The 18,417-nt window shown below is 42.5% G+C and overlaps 1 long non-coding RNA gene across 1 annotated transcript; it reads left to right on the forward strand.

Annotated features, from left to right (window-relative positions):
- Nucleotides 1-9,479: 9,479 nt before the first annotated feature.
- Nucleotides 9,480-13,451, forward strand: LOC118355883 (uncharacterized). Its single transcript, XR_004819184.2, has 2 exons — nucleotides 9,480-10,141; nucleotides 13,238-13,451. It is a non-coding gene; the product is annotated as an uncharacterized LOC118355883 (long non-coding RNA).
- Nucleotides 13,452-18,417: the final 4,966 nt, after the last annotated feature.

Raw genomic sequence — 18,417 nt, forward strand, 5'->3', positions numbered from 1 at the left:
AAGTCATCTTCCAGTATGAGTGAACAGCTAGACTGAGGACAGTGATGAAGACTAAAATGGTTAACCCTAGTGGCACATGATAGAGGCAACTAGAGATGAGTAAATGTCAGGGTCAGGACTAAAATGAGCCAGTGAAGCATGGAGGGCACAAAATTTAGGGAAGCACTCATTCTCAGCGTCCAGCAAATGCACAGTTGGCTCCAACAGTGAATGTTTCTTCATATTCTGCATTCTAGACACCTCACTTGCCCCCACCATAGTCCTGGCGCTGGGATTTCCAAACAGTTTCACCATCTAGATGAGGTTGGAAAGCACAGATTTTTAATGTGGTAGGTTAGCTCATCCTAGTTAGAAAATTTTCTTCCATAGTGCTTAGAAGCCGAGGATAAGAAATGAAGAGAGACAGAGACAAAGACAGATACAGAGAAGACAGAAGAGGAGGAGACAAGGAGAGAAGAAGATGGGAGATGTGGATGGGGGGAGGGAAGGAGGTATGGGAGGGAGAAGGTGATGGAGTAAGAGAGAAATTATTAGCCAGAGATTAGAAAGACAGATAAAACAAGTCAAAGGACTAAAAGAACTGAACGTGCTTGTGAGAGCAGGGTTGAAATGGTTGCACAAACAAGGTAGGAACAGAAATGGAGTTAGGAGGGAGTGATATACTGCTCACATAAGGAAAGGTCAAGAGACCAAGAGTCCCAATGAGACCAAAGAACATATATCAAGGGCATGAAAGAGTGAGGACTGATAGAAGGATCAGAGGTTGTGGTCAGAAAGGAGAATTTCAGAGTTCAGGATTTCAAAAATGGAGCAACTCCAGTTGATGACAAGGGCCAGTAGTTGCTATGGGAGCAGCTGCAAAAGTGAAGTTGAGGTGGAGGTTGCTCGAGAAAGAGGTGTCAGGAACTATGAGGCTGAAGCATTGGATGGGGTCCTCCACGAGAATGTGACTTCAACAGTTGGAGGAAAAAAAAATCACCCTGCTGTCCAAACACAGGGTTTTAACATAACCAGAGAGGATAGAGACAATTCTTCACACCCACCCATCTGTCTCTGCTGCCCAAGTCAAAGGAGTATCACTAGCACAAAATACAGTGGACTCCTGCTCTCACATTGGCTTGTGGCTTTCTAGATCTACTTTTCTATATTATGCCTTTACTGTACAGTGTTCTATATCTTGGGATGACGTATGACTCAAAGTTTACGTGAATCCATGCAGTGAGATAAGTATAATTAAGTGTTATTATAGTATCATCAAAAACAAAGCTTCTTCTATCTTCCACAGCCAAAAGCTTTCTTTTCATGGGGTGGTAAAGCTAGTATGTGGAAGAGGAAGATTTCTATTTCCTTATGTTTTCTTCCCTAGTGTGTGAAAAGGTTTCTTTCGTCCTGAGCCCTATTTCCTATCAATGTGTCAACTCACATAGAACTACTTAATGAATAAAGAAAAGCATCTGGTCAAGTGGGGCTTAACTTTAAAAAAGATAACAGGTAAATTCTAGTCATTTTTATTGGGACAAAAACACAGTCCAACTTTTTTAAAGACCTAAAGACCTGGGTCTGAAGTAAACACACTTGACCTAACAGTTTGGATGGAGATCATTTTATGTGGTGCTGACCCAGCTTAAGCTAATGAACACTTTTACAAGACTCCATCCATCTAAGAGTCTGTGCACCAGTGCTGGCCCTATTCATTGTGGCTACTCTGTTCCAGGGGAAAAATTAAGAACATTGCAAAATCCATTTCCACAGACTCTCCAAGACTTGTTACACAAAAGAACACCAAGAGTTTAAAAAGTACCACTAAACGATACAGGAGAGCCTAAGAATGCAGCAGCCACCATGGGTATAAAGGATACAATCTGTCCCAATCTCTACTATGCAGCAGATATTTAATAATTATGACTTTATTTGCATGGGTTCACTTGGCTCCCTCTCCCTTCATATAGAAAACATTAAGAATGTTTCAACTAAATGTCAACACTTTGAAGGGTCTGGATTAAGGGACTATAGCTTTGTAATATTGGAGAAATCCATCACAGATTTAAGAAGGATGATAGACTTCAGGTCTTCTAAGAACAGTGACATTTAATAAGTCCTTTAGGACCCCATCTCTGAGCTAGTTTCTTTCTACCACTCTCCCAAAGAGGCATACAAGAATCTTTCCCTTGCCCCAAACTGCTCCTATCCTTCAAGTACCAAGTCAAGTGCCACATCCTCCAGGAATCCTTCCCCAAATACTCGAAGCCCTTAACACTTCTCATTTCTGCCAGAAAGGAGAGTCTGCATGGCTTGGGGGCCCAGGTCTCAAGTGAGCAGCATTTCTTCACACTGTTAACATATCCACGTAAATAAATTAACATTTCCCAATTCCAACAAAGACTAACAAAATATAACAAAAGCAAAGAAAGAAAAAGGAAGAGAATAAAAGTGTTTTATAATTGTTTGAGCTACAAGAACCTATACTTCCTTTTCATGTCAACCAAAACAGTATTCATCCTAACACTTGATTATATACTCTTTTTTACAATATTGACCTGTATTAGCTTTGGGGGAAAGACATCACACATTTCTTTGTATGCCAAAAGGACACGGCTACATACATAAAAGGTATATTTTAGAAAATGGAACATCTCACTTCCACCTAGATCCTAAAAACCAAAGGTGTCTAACACCATCCTCCAATAAACTGAATCAGAGTTCCTTGGAAGATGGCTGATTCTAGGGCTAGGGTAGGGAATACACCTGATGAATCTAAAGCTCCATGCAGTGTCAGAAAGCAAAGAAGTGCTCACAAAACAAAATGATGGGGATATGTCAAAGGAATACAGAAGGCAACCTGAAAGAGTTCCTAATGGCCAAAACTGTTACAATCTGAGGAACAAAATAGTGTTAGATTGTAATACAAAATTTATAGTCTATATTCATGTTATATGTCAATCATATCTCAATAAAACTGGAAAAATAAAATAAAATATACATCCACAAGTCCACACTGGTATAAATAAGTGATTGTGTTAAATACATGGGTGGAAGAGATAAATCTCCCTTACATAAGTATTCCAAATAATTTATGTAGATGCTCTCCAACCAGGATGTGGAGCTTACGCCCTGCTACCCATGCATCTTGAGTATGGGCTGCACTTAGTGCTAGCATCCAAAGAGTAGAACACAGAAGGAGAACAGGAAGACTTTACGGTGAAGAAATGTGGCAAACACTACCTTGGCCAGACGATCATAGTTAATTAACATTATCAGTTGATAGCACATACCACTGATATGATGTTGTAAGAATGGCGTGTCACCTCTGTGGTCTTCCTCCCAAAAGCCCATAACTCCAGTCTAATCATGAGAAATACATCAAACAAACCCTAATTGAGACATTCTACAAAATACCTGACAAGCACTCCTTAAAACTGTCAAGGCCATCAGAAACCAGGAAAATCTGAGATACTGACACAGACCTGAGGAGGCTAAGGAGACAAGACAACTAAATGGTATCCTGGATGAGACTCTGAAATAGAATAAAAGGACATTATAAAGCCAGCAAAATCTGAATAAAATGTTGACTTTAGTTAACAGTAATCTGTCAGTGCCAGTTCCTTAGTTATGACAAATGCACTAAAGTAATGAAAATTTTATTCATTGGCAAGAGGGGGTGACTGACCTACATGGACACACTCTACTATCTTTTTTTTTTTTTTTTGTAAATCTAAAACTATTCTAAATTTAAAAGTTTACTCTAAAACTGAAAGAATGGGAAGAGGGCTGATGCCGAACGTTATAACCAGAAGGAATTTTAGAAAACCACCTAGCCAAACCCCTTAGTACATGTAGAAACCAAAGCCCAGAATAGTTCAATGATACACTCAAGGTCACAGGGCTAGGAAAAAAAGCCAGGATCTCTTCAATCCTAGTGCAAGATGCTCTTTATTACACCATGCTGGGAAAGACAGAGGAGAACCCTCCAAAAAGGAGATGACTGTTATCTTTGAAAGGCACTGCTCCCTTTTGAATAGAATCGTATGTCTTTTAGGGAAGGAGCATGAGGAGGAAGGGCCAGTCCTCCACACTGCCTGCAGTGGTGGGGTATCACTGCCAGAGGAGGGGGACAAGCACCCCCAACACAGTTCCTTGGCCAGAACCCGTCTGCATTTGTCCTTAGCTTCAGGGACTAAGGGCATCTTCTTATTTTGTTTGTTGTGCCTGTTTTGATCTGGCAAGGAAAAAAAAAAAAAACAACAACAACAAGTGAAAGGGGAACCTAGGTTCAAGAATTAGTTGACAGCCAGCAAAAATGAATAGTAATGAGGTTATTTCTATCCAAATAGCTTCATTACCATGCCGTCTGATAAAACCAAATGCTCAGTCCTCTCTAGCAAGAAAGGTGCTGAATGCAGTATCCTTGTATCCTTGGGGAGAAGAGAATCCATGATCTAAATATTTTAAACCTACAATAACCAAAATAATACTCACTCTAACACTTGATTATGTACTCTTTATGATATTGACCTATATTAACCTTGGGGAAAAGACATCATACGCTTTTTTACATGCCCAACATGACATAGTTATGTACATAACTACATAGTTTAGAAAATGGAAAGTCTCCTACCCAGCCCATACTCATTTCTGATTGAGCCAAACTGGGATATACATTTTTCTCCAGTACAATCTTGAAATAATCTGAGGAGATAATAAAATAGCACTAGTCTTGTCCGTTTTTTTTTTTTTTTAATGCTTGGTTTTTATTAAAAAAAAGAGAGAGAGAGAGAGAGAGGGAGAGCACATGCACTTGAGAATGCTATAAAAATTTGCCCTAGTTCTGGTAGGGGAAAATATTGTTAAAGATTTAGAAGCTAACGCATCTTGGCCATGGACCAGGCTTCAGGGATTGTGTAAAACTATTAAATTTTTCCTCAATGTTTTTCATACACAAGACAGTAGAGACTGTTCATTAAAAGTGGTAGGAGAAGACTCTGTCGGCTGAACTCCTCTGCTGCCCTGGTGTACACCTGCATCCTAAATGAAATCAAAATCTAGTTCTTCATCTCCAACCAGGCAGGAGTGAGCCTCTGTATCTCCACTCTCTCCACTCGTAACTCACATTTTGACAAGGCCACATTTGCATGACAGGAACTGGTTTGGTGCCACTGGGCACTCACCTTTCAAACTTCCCTTTCCCCCACTTATTTTAACCTGTAATCAAGAAAGTGCAGAAGGAAATAACTATCCAAATGAAAAAATACCTCACAACCACAGAAAACAAACTCCAACCCAAAGAAGTGTTCCAGAGAGAGCACAGTCATTGTAGCAGGACATCACTCGTTTTCCTCCAAAAGAGGAATGGATGGGTCAAACTCCAGACTGATAAGTCACGAGTCACAAGTCACGAGTCACTCATCTGTTACCACCTGCCCCTTCCCCTTGAGGAAAAGTCCCAAAAGTTTCTCACTTGGCCCCTGGGTGAAAGCAGCCCATCTGCTACTTTGTCAATCCACAAACAGTTAACTTCGATGGTCATTTCCCACTAGGCAGTAAAACCTTTCCCTTTACACATCTTGAGAGTTCGGACTCTTCACTTTGAACCAGAAACCCCAGGCAGGGTGAGTAGAGCACATCATTTGTACATGGCTTGCCAAGGAGGGAGGGTGAGGGGCTCTCGGAACCTCTGCCACAGAGCCTTTTAACACCGCACAGTGCAAATTGTCCACCAGGGATGACTTGAAATGTCTCTGCAATACACAGCGCTTGGTGCCTCCAGCCTGGCTCCAAGTGAGTTTCTCACTGCTTACCAAGGGTACCTACAAAACAGCCTATGGATTCGGGCTGGTTCTGGTAAGGGAGGCAGCTTCAAATATATTAGGGATAATTCATGATGGGAGACAAAAGAATGAGAATCTTCTTGCAGAAATTTGAGTCACTTGCCCCTGAGCAAGATACTATTATCTTGCTAAACACACACACACACACACACACATACACACACACACACACACACACACACACACACCAGCTACTGAAAGCAAATTCACTTGTTAATGTTCAACTCTCCTATCTGGCTATGCAACGGGCTAGCAATAAAGGGCATATAGATCAGTTCTTTAAGGCGGACACACCACCGATAAATCAGAAACAATAAAGCTGGAGACAGGCTTGCTGGGCCCCAGCTGGTATTGCTTACATCTGTCCTAAGCAATCAGGAATCATGAAGAAACTTCTTTTTGGAACGCCTAACCGCAAAACTTCACAGTGACTGCCTCGATCCCACATGCCCATGTGCTGAAGGGGGGTGCCAGGGACTGGATACCTTTATTCTTTTTGACAAGATCAGTCAGTCTCTCTGGAATCTTCCCGTGGCCCACGTCTGCCTGGCCCACTCCCATCCTCCCCACTCCAGCCCACATCCAAGAAAGAAGTAATAAAACAATGAGGCACTGCCTCCCTCCTCTGCCTTTGCTAGAAGCTAGCCAAATCTTGGTATGCTCTGACTCAGAGCACACCTCAAGGAAGGCAACACAGTTACCCCCAGGAGAGTAAACAGAGGCATCGTGCCCTGAAATCCAGAAATGGCAAAATCACACCCAGAAAACCCTCATCCTCAAACAATGAAGTCCTGTACTCCTACCAGGCCAACTAACTGGATTTCTACCTGGAATCTCTCCCACGTCAAACTAAAAATGCCAGCAAGGTGTAGGAGTTTAGTGATGCAGGATTAGCCAGGGTGATCTGCAAACTCATTTTCCTACTGCAGCCCCAGGAATGATAGTAGCTCTCCAGTCAGATCCAAGGCCTCCCTTCCACAGCATCATTTCTCTTATACCTGTTCACACGCAGAGTACACGTGCCCGGCCAAGTCCTGGTCTAGAAACACACTCCGGGCACATCCCTGGCTTCATGAAAGAACTGCCTTCTCCATTCTTTCATTGTAGGGGCCACAAACGACGTCTCATGTTCATTAATTACTACAACCTCTACCTATTGTCAGTCATCAGAACCTGCCATATGGTTACCATCAGGTGTGCTCAAGTTCCTATTATGTGGCATTCCTGGATGCCCCAAATTGATACTGCAGAACCTGCTTGTGTTTTTACAGGGCCACTTCTATTTCAAAGAAGCTCATTTTGCTTCAAGTGATTGCTAAGGGGGGGCCTCTCTGTTCAGCATTGTGCTCTACTGAAAACCCTAGGGCTTCCTAATAAATGTGGCTTCCCCTCTCCCCTACACCACCACGTGCAATGCCAGAGCATCATGTATACTGTTGCCTTTGGGAAAAAGGTTAGAGTGTGTTTTCCATGATTTTAGGCAGGTGAAATATTGGGGAGGATGCCAGGAGGATCAATAAAAGGGTATGTCAACTCTCCATCAAAACTAGTTACATAAGGAACAAGAACAACCTAAAAGAGCTCCAAAGAAACCATGTCAATACACTATGTCCTATCTTGTATATCTGCCACTGATCAAATACATGTGGCTCCCGTCTTTGTGCTTTCTAGGATACTGCAAGAAGAAAGACACTTCATTAGAAAGGCCCAAACCATATAATGTGCTCATGACTGGCCCAGTCCTTCCTTCCCCTGTAAGTTCACTGCTGTCTGACCCTTGGGTGTCTCCATTTTTTTTTTCCCACCTGGTCACAGGTGTAACCAAGTTGAAAAATTCTCTGTGGATCTGAACACTCTGAATGACGTACAGGGTCATGTGGTCTGAGTAGATAAAGCCCTGTGTTAAATCCTAAAATAAACTTGACGTGTGACTAGACTTGATCTTCTACCTACAATTGTAGTGGCTTTTTACTGGCCCTATTTCTAGCAGTTGCACAGAGCCTGCGGGTCTGGATTGATGATAAAATTTATAATTTTGTGATAGCATTACCATCAGTGGGACATTTCTAGAAAATTACTCCAACATATAATTTTGTCAATTGGTTTATATAGACATGTGAACTTAAATGCCAATGTTGAACTTGGTTTATAGATATAAATACTTCCTATTTCTGGGTTTAACTTAAACTCACACTTTTCAGGACCTGGGAGCCCTAAAGGGTGAATCATTAACTCTGCATAAAGGTCCAGAAATGTGCATCCTCTCTCTTTCTCTCTCTCTCTCTCTCACATACACACATCTCCATAGTGATTAGACAAATGGAAATAGGATGAAGTGTAGGATTCTGGCTTAAGTTCCAAGATTCTCTGTTCTAAATTATTTCCTATTAGCCATATATTTTCAGAAATGCCCATTAACGTCCCAGGGTAGACTAAATTCTATTTTCTAGCCTGATAACAGAAAAAAATTATTGGAACAAGGCACCTTCTTTCCTATGGGTATAACTTTCTTTAAGGAAGTTACAAACATGAATATACTGTATTTGCCCCTTTTTGTGCACAAACTTGTGGGTGACAAGGGATAGTTCTACCTCTTTATACGATAAAGGTATAAAAATGCAGTCAGGAATGTCTTTGCCTCTGGCAAGAGATTGCCTACATATAGGGTGGTGGTGTCCAGATGAGACAGTGTGGCTGCATAGCCATTTCATAGAAACCAATCCCACTCAAGGAAAAACAAGTCACCAGGAAAAAAGAGCAGGTCAGTAACCAGGGCTCAAGGTCACATTTCTACAAACACCTGCTTGTTCTCAGATAACACCTGCTCAGAATTTCAAACAAAAAAGGGCAGGGCTCTATCAATAAAGTCCTCTGCTCTAGGCTACAAAGGGAGGCACAACCTTCTTGGTATGGTGAAATGGAGATAATAGGTGGGAAAACTCTCAGAGTGTCCCAAAGGATGCCTTCCCCAACATGGAGCTTGGTTGACAGTCAGGCAGCTTTAGGTGTCCACACAGCTTATACAAAAATATGCATTGAGAATGACCAGAGCACTAACCCAAAGGGCAAGTTCTGTCAACTGAATAGAATAAGTCCCGAGGTGGGAGAGTATCTGGAGGAAATTACTGTTAAATATACAGTGCTTCTTTCCTCAGTTATTCTCACACACCAAACAGCTGTTATTATAGCTTTCAAATTCAAATTATAACTCCAAAGACTTCTTATGAAGGGAGTGTGGGCTCAAAGAAGACACCAGAAAAACGAGTCTCAGGGCATCTGGCTGGCTCAGTCAAAAAAGAGCATGTGACTCTTGATCTCAGGGATGTGAGTTCAAGCCCCACATTTGGTGTAGGGATTACTGAAAAAATCAAATAAACTTAAAAAAAAAAAAAGAGTGAGTCTCTCAATCTCCTGCCTTCTCTGTTTTACATACTGAGCTTATGAACATGCTTTTATTCTCATCAAGATATAGCACATTAAAGATGAACACAAATCTTTGCTATTCCCTCCCACTGAAAGGCAAAATCCAATCCCCTCCACTCAAATTGGCAGCGTCTGTGACCCATGGCAACCAAGAGAATATGGCAAAAGTGACACAGAGCCAGTGTTCTAGGCTGAGGCCTTAAGAGAGCTAGAAACTTCCATTTCCTCTCTCATAGAACACTTGCTCCTTGAGTTTTGAGTGAGGCCTGGACTAAGGCGTTGCCAGCTGTCCCTAAGGTGGCTGAGCCTATGTCATCTTGAGCTTCTCAGAGCCACAGTTACAATAAAGGGGGTTTCTCTAGGATGTGCTAAAAGCCAAACTCACTAAGAAGCTGAGACCTCCACCAACAGACCGCGTGACATGGCACATCCACTCCTGGCAGCATGTCTTTGTTGTCTTTGAGCTGATTTCCATATGATTGTTGGGATGAGATGAACGAGACCACCCGGAGGGGGCTGAACTGAGTGATACAGATTATGAGGAAGCTTTCAGGGTTGGAGTCCCATGGCTAATGGTGTGAAAAGGTTTCCTGGAGGAGTGTAATATGTGTGTAGTCTTGGATAGGGCTGGGCAAGAGGGAAATGAGTGAAGATAATAGTATCTACAAAGACATGCCGCTAAGAGTAGATGTGGCTTATCTTATCCAATTTCCTCATTCTTGATGAATGAGCATAGCACAGGACCAAATATATAGTAGGAGGTATGCAAGAAATGAGACTTGAATCTGGAATTGGAACTGAACTGGAATTGACCCTTACTCAATACAAAAATAAGCCTGAAATCCTGACCACAATTGAATGAAGGACCGGGTCTTCCTGCCAGTCCATTAAACGTAAGTAGAGGCCTCCAGTCTGACCCATGAGCTTCTTTCATTAGAGCAAATTGAGGTTGATTGACTCGAAGTCAGTGTCAGCCTTAGGCCAAGCTGGGATCAAAGAGAAAGTGATTCTTAGCATTCTCCCTTCCTACCCAAGCCTGGGTCCTCCCTTCCCAAGCTACCTTCTTTGGATCCACATGCCCTCTTCACCTGTCTTCCCAGGGGTTGCATCTGTCCATTTTTCAACTTAATTCTCACATTTAATTTAAACTTCCTCTTCCCCTTCCCTCCCTCTTCCCCTTCCTCATCCTAGAGATGAGGATCTCACCTTTATTGTTAACTGTGGCTCTGAGAAGCTCAAGATGACATAGGCTCATAGGAATTGAGCCTAGACTGGAGCTCAATTCCAGTAGTAAAGAGCAGACAGGAGGTCTGACCTGGCTCCTCAGAAACATGCTCCAGCCCTCCCTCTTGTGGGTATCATCTCCTTCAGGTTGGAGGAGTAAGAAGAAAAGAGGCAGCCCACGCCCAAATTGGCTGAAAGACTTTACGGTCATCTCCTTGTTGTCCAGAACTGTTAGGCTAACTCATCATCTCTGGGTCCACTGAGCTTGGATGGGAGCATCAACCTGCCCCACTGACATGGAGTGGCCCCCAGACAGCTCTCCAGGGTGCTATTACCACATAATTTTGGCCGTATTTTCTGATTAACACCCACACACTTTCAGTGCAGCAGTATCTGGAAGTCAGTTCCTCCTACTATCATCAATCACCCATGGACAGCCAGGAGACCCATGGCAAAGGCAGGATCCATCTTCTGTAGCTCTCAGGGGTGGCAAGGGGGAACTTCATGAACACTGCTGTCCTGGCTCTTACACTGGGGAAGTGGAGTAATCAGGCTTGTTCTCTGAACTGACATCTCCCTGGAAGCCTGGGAAGACGTGGCCACTCATCGCTGTGTTTGTCCTGAGCTTTCAGCCCTAGCTATAAACTCTAGGAACCACAGGAAAAAGCACACTGGTCAAATCTTTGATGTTTTTTATATATATTGGACTTCTAAAACTTATCTGAAGAATCCTTCAAATGGTTGGTCTCCACCATTAAAGCCCAGACCTTAATTCTGTGGACTGTGCTATTTCTCTTAGTTTAAGTTGCTTAAGTCCTACCACACCATACTCTCGGGAAAGGTCTTAACTTACTCATCTTGCCCTAGACCTTGCCCCTTCCCTGTGTCTTGCACCCCAATGTCCAGGAATGAACCCATGGGTGGCCACACTGCTCACCATCCCCTGACTACTTGCTATATGGATCTCAGCAGGGTCTTGCTAACAGCATATTGGAAATGCAGCTTTCCTGGCCCACATGGACAGGTTTTTGTCTATTTTCATCCTTTCCCTGCTCTGTTTAAATATGGTGTCTGTGACTGAGTTTCGTGTTCCGGAGGCATGCGGTCCAGAGAGAAGGAGCCAGAGTTGCTTCTCTGCCTTGGCGCTTAGGAAAGAGCAAATGGGGCTGCCACCTGCCCGGTCTGGGGATGGTTCCAGAATGGCTCAGGTTATTCACAGCACAGATCCACCCGGGGGTAAAAATACCATCCCAGAAGGACTCTCCTTCTAGCCACAAAAATACCTATATGGGTAGAGCGACTCAAAAAATGACACAAGGTTTAGGAGAAATCATCCCCTTGGAAAAGAAAGAACTAAAGTAATTAGTATTGGTCTTACAAGAGAGAAGATAAAGACATCCAGGAGGAAAGAATGAGGGCAGCTCGAGAAGGATATAAACTGAAAATATAGCTAGAGAAATATGGTTTAGACCATAGGAAAAACTTCCTGACCATGAGACATAAGGAAATCTTCACAAGGTGTCTCCTTGGGAGATGTAAAACACAAGTCAAGATCAGCTCTTCTCGTGAGGCCTACTGTGAGGCAGAGGGTTAACTGGGCAATTCTACTAAGTTCCCACCAGTCTCAGGCATTTATAATAAATGTTGGAGAAGAGCTGCCTTCTTTAGTAGAAGAGCGTATCTTCTGCAAGCTCTTTGGCTATGTGTCCCCTTATGAGCTGAAGCCTTTCAATTCCAAATTCATTTACACGATCACCCAGTTCCACACTTGAGGCCAAGGGGCACATGAAATGAAGATTTCTCCATCTCATGCTTCACCATCAGGGGCCAAATCCCTTGTCTCCACCTTTCCCTGCCTGCCTTGGAAGCAGGCTCACACTCTGAGCTGGCCTCATTCTAGCCCTTGCATGCCGTGAGAGGGAATTTCCACATCCTTCACCCAATCTTCTAAGTGGATGATCCTATGAATTCATTACAAACTCCATATTGCGTTTGACTTGACCTTATCTCCAGGTACAGAGAGGCACCCAGAACATCTATCCTTAGGAGTCAAAGAGGGTGTTATGACCAGTGTGACTATAGTTCTAACTCACATCTTCAGGGTGCTGGTCCTTTGAGGTGGTGTCCGTCCTGCATCTGTTAACAGCAATATGTCTTCTTTAGCTCTTCCCCAAGTCATTCTGAATCTCCATGTAAATCCAGGGGAAAAAAAATAAAGAAGTGTCCAAATTCTCAAAAAGGTAGTAGAAAACAACCAATTTGCTAAAATCCAAAAACAAATTACTGTACCACTGGGTGGTTAATGTTTAAAATAAACTAAAACATTCCCCTCCATGCCAGGCTGAGAAGCAGTTCTGGCTCCTTCCCTTGGACTGCATGCCTCAGGGACATGGAACACAATCCAGAAACCATATTTAAGCAGAGCATGAAAAGGATGAACACAGACAAAAACTTTTCCATGTAGGAAAGGAATATTGCATGGAATGTATAGAGTATAAAGCTACTAATTATTCAGAAGCAGTTTGATCATGCATTCCAAGGTATGTTCATTTCTCAGGTTGGAGTTTTCTGATATTTTCATTTCTTTTGAATACACATTTGTCTCCTGATTAATGTTACACAATACAAAAAAAAAATTGAATGCTAAACAACAAAAGAAAAAAAAAAGGAGCCACTTCAGCCATGAAAACTATGGTTGGAATTATTCAACCAGCAAGTATTCTAAGGCTCAAAATACCCATTTCAAGAATGCGTTCTTATTGTAGGTAACTCTGTAAGCTGCAGCTTAAGATGATGCAACAGACCAGACGAAGGAGATGGGAAGGGAACAGCTCCAGCTCCCAAGGATCAATACATGAAAATAGGGTCACATCGTGAAATGAACTAGTTTCTGTTCTTGTGGAAAGCTCCATGGTTTTCCTCTTTTTGTTCCATCTGAGAGATTAATTCTAGAATAAAGTATTTCAAATATCAAACTAACTAGGACAGCTGTTGCCACTTCCTCTGCTTTGGGAGTCCCTATCAAATTCCAGTTCCAAATCAATACAAGGCAACTCTCTGGCAACATCTTAGAATAAAGCCCTTGGATCTCAGTAAACAAAAATAATGAGGGTAATAAAAATAATGAAAGCTAATACTATGGTGTTTCGATGTGTCAGACACTATTCTGAGTGCCTTACTCTTGATTCTCACAACAAAGTGATGATATAGGTACTATCACCACTGCCATTACCCGGCAGCTCCTTCAGCTGAAGGAAACTTGTGAGCCTCTGGAGAGAGTGTATATCTCTTCCCACCTTGTGGTAGTAATAATAATCACTAAATAATAATAATAATAATCACTAAAATCTCTTGAATATTAAATGTCTCAGACATAAAATGTTTTAGTGCTTTATCTCAATCAGTCCTCACAATAAACTTAAAAACTAGACATTACCCTCATTTTACCTGGTAGGCAATTAAGGCTCAGAGAGGTTTACAAATAATAGCCCCAAGTAACAAAGCTGTAGCAGAACTTGACCCTTAATCCAGTTTGTTTGATGCCACAATCTTGGTTCCCAACCCCGACTCCTTCCTGGGTACATCCCACCTCCAGAATACTAGCAATTGCCACCAAAACCCAGCCTCCTGAGTTATTTTCATCAAGTTTGCAAGCCCTTCCTGAGGCTGAAGATGGCCAAGCGCATTGCTCCCAGAGAGCCCAGTGGCACCGTTGCCATCCGTTAGCCTTACTCACAGCTGTGGTTTCCAAAGGAAACAACTCATGCGGCCGTTGGTCGCACCTGTCACTCACTGGGACCAGGACTTGCATCAGAACACGGGGCCCCACAGGGAAGGAAGAGCAGCTACTTCAAACTGATGGGCATCAACACAGGTCACTGTGGGATTTGTGAGCTTGCCTCCTTAAGTCTAAGATCAGCTTCAGTGTGGTCCATTCTCCCTGCTTCAGAAGGCCAGAGAGAACACCAGGAGATCGAGGAGACATAGATCTGCAGACAGCCTATCACAGTGCCCTAGGAAGGCTGGGGTATTGGCAAATCACCAGAATGATCTAAATTAGGTGAAGTGCATCTAAGCTTCCACTGATTAAAACAGAAAGAAGCTGAAAGTTAGTGCTAGAGAGAAGAATCAAAACAAGAAAGGCCAACAAATGACCCTAAACACTGGGGTCTTTCCAGAAGTCCCAGAGAAGGAAAGTGCATGTAGAACCTTCAGACTCTGAGGAAGCAGCAGGAGCTTAACAAGAACAGAAGAACAGGAAAACTTTCAGGGCAGTTTGTGATGGTGGGAAATTCAGGGAAAACTAGAATGAATGGTGTCAATTTGATTCAGTTGAATGCAAAATGCTGTAAACATTAACAGAGCATCGGCGAAGCATTTACAATAAAATGTAGGGAGTACATACAAGAGTTATTGTACCTGCACCTTCTTATACTCTTGCAGAGGAGCCAAGCCATATGTGCTTGGCACCCTTAAATAACAGGAAAGGCTGGCATGTGAGGAAGTGCTAGGATGAGTGGTGAATTCCGTGAAAAGCAGAGGATGGAGGTATGTGCGTGCTTAGATGAGCAGAAAACTCTTTGTGGGTGATAGAGAATTTGGTCTGGAGCCCAGAACTGATTCTGTAGAATCTAGCATTCAAATCTCCTCTCCCTAACCACAGCCTCCAAATGTACCTGCCCAGGTATTAGAAGAGCCAGGAGTTGTGCTGGAATCCGGAATTTCTTTTGCTGTGACAGGTGGTTTCCAACACCACCTTCTTATGGATCTCTGAATCCCTCCCAGGACTCAGACTTCCCCTGTGGATACAGAAAATCTTTAGTACTGCACCCAACAAGCTGCATCAGTTGCTTTGCCATGTGATGGTTTTCTGGGGGTCAGAACTCAAAAGGGGGGGTGGGGGGAATTGAGTTACCAGGATGTCAATTCTCTTCAGTTGGGGAATTTTCCAGAACTAAAGGAAAACTATATATTAAAAAAAAGAAGAAGAAGAACTTCATTTTTTTAACTTGAAAATGTAACTAGTGAGAAGGATTTGGCCAATGTACCAAAGCACAAATATCTTCTCTACCTTTGTGCTATTCAAACTCTAGAGAAAACAAGTAATTTTAAACCATTCTTAGAAATAGAATGGCATAGGGGTCCCTGTAATCCAGTATCTTCTCGTCACTTCCCTCCATCATCCTTGATGGAGATGGAGAATGTAAGCTACCTACAGATGAAAATATCTAATGACTTTAGAAGCCCCAGGTTAAGATGTCTTCTCCAATAATCTCTTCTTTCTTCCACATATTTAAAAAGTACCCTCACTCCATTAGACTACCTTTTTGAATCCCAAGAACCTATAAACAGTCTAATTCAGCTCATCCCAAAGTGTTTTCCTGACATGCTCCGAATCTATCTGAGGTTAGCAACACACCTCTGACTGAAAAATCCAGCATGCTGGTTTCTCCCACATAGCATTCATCCACCTCTCCTGAGCATTATCTGATCATCCTTTCTTAGGGAGAGTGTATGATCTGACTGCCCTCGTAGAATATCAGCTCCTCAAAGACAAACTCCTCCTTGAAGTCATCTTTTTTTGTCCTCCAGCACCAAGCACAATGCCTGGCATGCTAGAGGTGCTCCATAAATCTGTGTTGAATTAAACACCTGAGAACACTGTTGGGCAAATATCATCATAGCAAAACCAAAGGCAAGATTCGGGTTCTGGAAAGGAGTTTGGGTCAGGCACCAGGCAGGCCCAGATGTGCTGGGGGTCTTGCTAACTTTGAATTATCTGTCTTCTTGATCAGTAACCCAACCTTAGGATTCAGTCAAGATGAACTAAACCGTCAGCAAGCCAACAGTAGACTGTGATTGGCTTCCTAATCCCTAGAACACAGCACTGTATTTGGCCCTTTGCAGAGGGGCTGAGCAACATTTACTGAACAGAATTGAAAAAAAAAATTTTTTTAAATTCACTCACATCCTTCAGAGGCATTAAAGCAAAGGACAATAACTTGTATTCAAGAACGGGTGGACCTTTACCACACCTAGATGTCCTATAACCTTTTCTGAAACGCAGAAAGTCAGTCTGAACAAGCCAGAGCTCTGTGCTCAAAGGCCTTTTTACAAACAACCTTGATGCACAACCATGAATCCTGTGGACACACTGTATAAGTACACAAAAGTACAGAGCCAAATACAGTTCAACTTCTCATCCTCCACTTTCACTACTAGCTCTGACCTAGACTTGGTTTCTGAAAGACTCGGTGCCAAAGAGGAGCTCTAACAGTGAAGATTCGTGGTCTCCTAAATAGGAAAGCTAGATTTGCTGGATGCCTCTCTTTTAGGGCACTGTGTGCAAGGAGTCTTTACCTGAAGGCCATCACCATGCTTCAAAAGGCCCATGAACTCTCTGAAATTACTTTATGTGTGCATGTATTTTCCTGGGGAGGGCCATGTCTTGCCCGAGTTTCTCAAAGGGATTCATGACCTATAAAAAAAGTTAAAAATCAGTGATTAAGGAGCTTACGTATTTTAAGTTTGGACAAAATCATTCACTGGACAACAGGCTCAAAAACATTCTACATTAGAAGGCAGCATGGGATAAAGAAAGAGCATAGAATTTAGAGACAGACTCATTTGAGGTTGAGTTCGAACTCTGCCATTTACCAGCTGCCTGACGTGCACAAGTTACTTAAACCAACTGAGCTCCTATGTAATGGGATCACTAATACCCACTTTCCAAAAATCAGTGACATACAGGAAGTACTAAATAAATATTAGTTCCTTCCTCTCTTCGTCAGCTGTCTTTCTTCCTCCCTCTTGTCTTTCTTTCTTCCTTTTTTTCTTTTCCCTTCTTTCTTCTTCCTTCCTACCATCCTCTCCCCTCCCTCCTTTTCAACAGCCAGCACCAATACTTTGAACAAATACCACTTTTCCAAAGTACAGATCTGTCATCTGATACAAATAACAAGTAGACATGCCAATGGATGGCCTGACCACTATTATACTTTTGTTGAAAAATGAAGAACGCAGGAATGGGTTTTTGCAACATGACCAATATTGAGTGGTGAGACTCTTCCTTCTACTGTTCTTTGTTACTTTATATAAACCAAACCCAATAACCTACAAATTACATGTAGATTATAATCCCTAGAGGCAAGCAGTGAAAAGTGGCCCAAGAAGATAGAAGGAATGAGAAGAGCTTATTGCAAATTCTGAAAATGTGAGCACCAAAATCCCATGTTTTCACAAAGATGCTGTACAAGAAATTCTAATAATATTGGTTATTATATCCCAGAGCTGTGGTCTACGGGTGCCTTCGAAACCCACTCTGCCTAACAGTTACTCAGAATACCTCTCGTAGTCCTCAGGGAGAGTTTGGCCTTACCGATGCTTTAAATTTGCACTATGTGAGTCATGTAAGGAAGACTCTCCTCTGTCCCTTCCATCTGTGGAGAGAAGAGGAAAGAACAGAACAGGGGATGTGAGCTGGGGTAACCAAGGGTAGTGGTTGGGGCAGAGGAATGGTAAGATTTCACAGCTTGCCAAAGATTATACAAGTCCAAGGATTGACTTTTTTGGCATCAGTTTTACCAGAGTGGAAAGTTCCCAATTTTCTCTACTTGGTCCTTTCTCTCAGAGGAAAAGCATGGTTCTGTTCAACTCGAGTAAATGCATCTTCCTTTCCTAAATTTCATGTGCTGGATTCAATACTAATTTACATCCACATTTGTGCCAGAGATCTTAAAAATCTGCTGTTGTTTCCTTCCCAAGCTGTGGGGGGCGGGGGTGGGGGGGAGGATGCGGAGGAGTGGAGTTGAGCACAAGGGAAAGGAGGGAATGTGGCTGGAAAAGTAAGGAGGGAAAAGAAAGCAAAACTTCACCTGGTAAGCATTTTCCATACTTAATAATTTGATTTTGAAGGCTAGTCATATCAAAGAGCAAAATATTCAAT

The sequence above is a fragment of the Canis lupus genome, chromosome 10, assembly GCF_003254725.2.
Source record: "Canis lupus dingo isolate Sandy chromosome 10, ASM325472v2, whole genome shotgun sequence".
Taxonomy (NCBI): domain Eukaryota; kingdom Metazoa; phylum Chordata; class Mammalia; order Carnivora; family Canidae; genus Canis; species Canis lupus.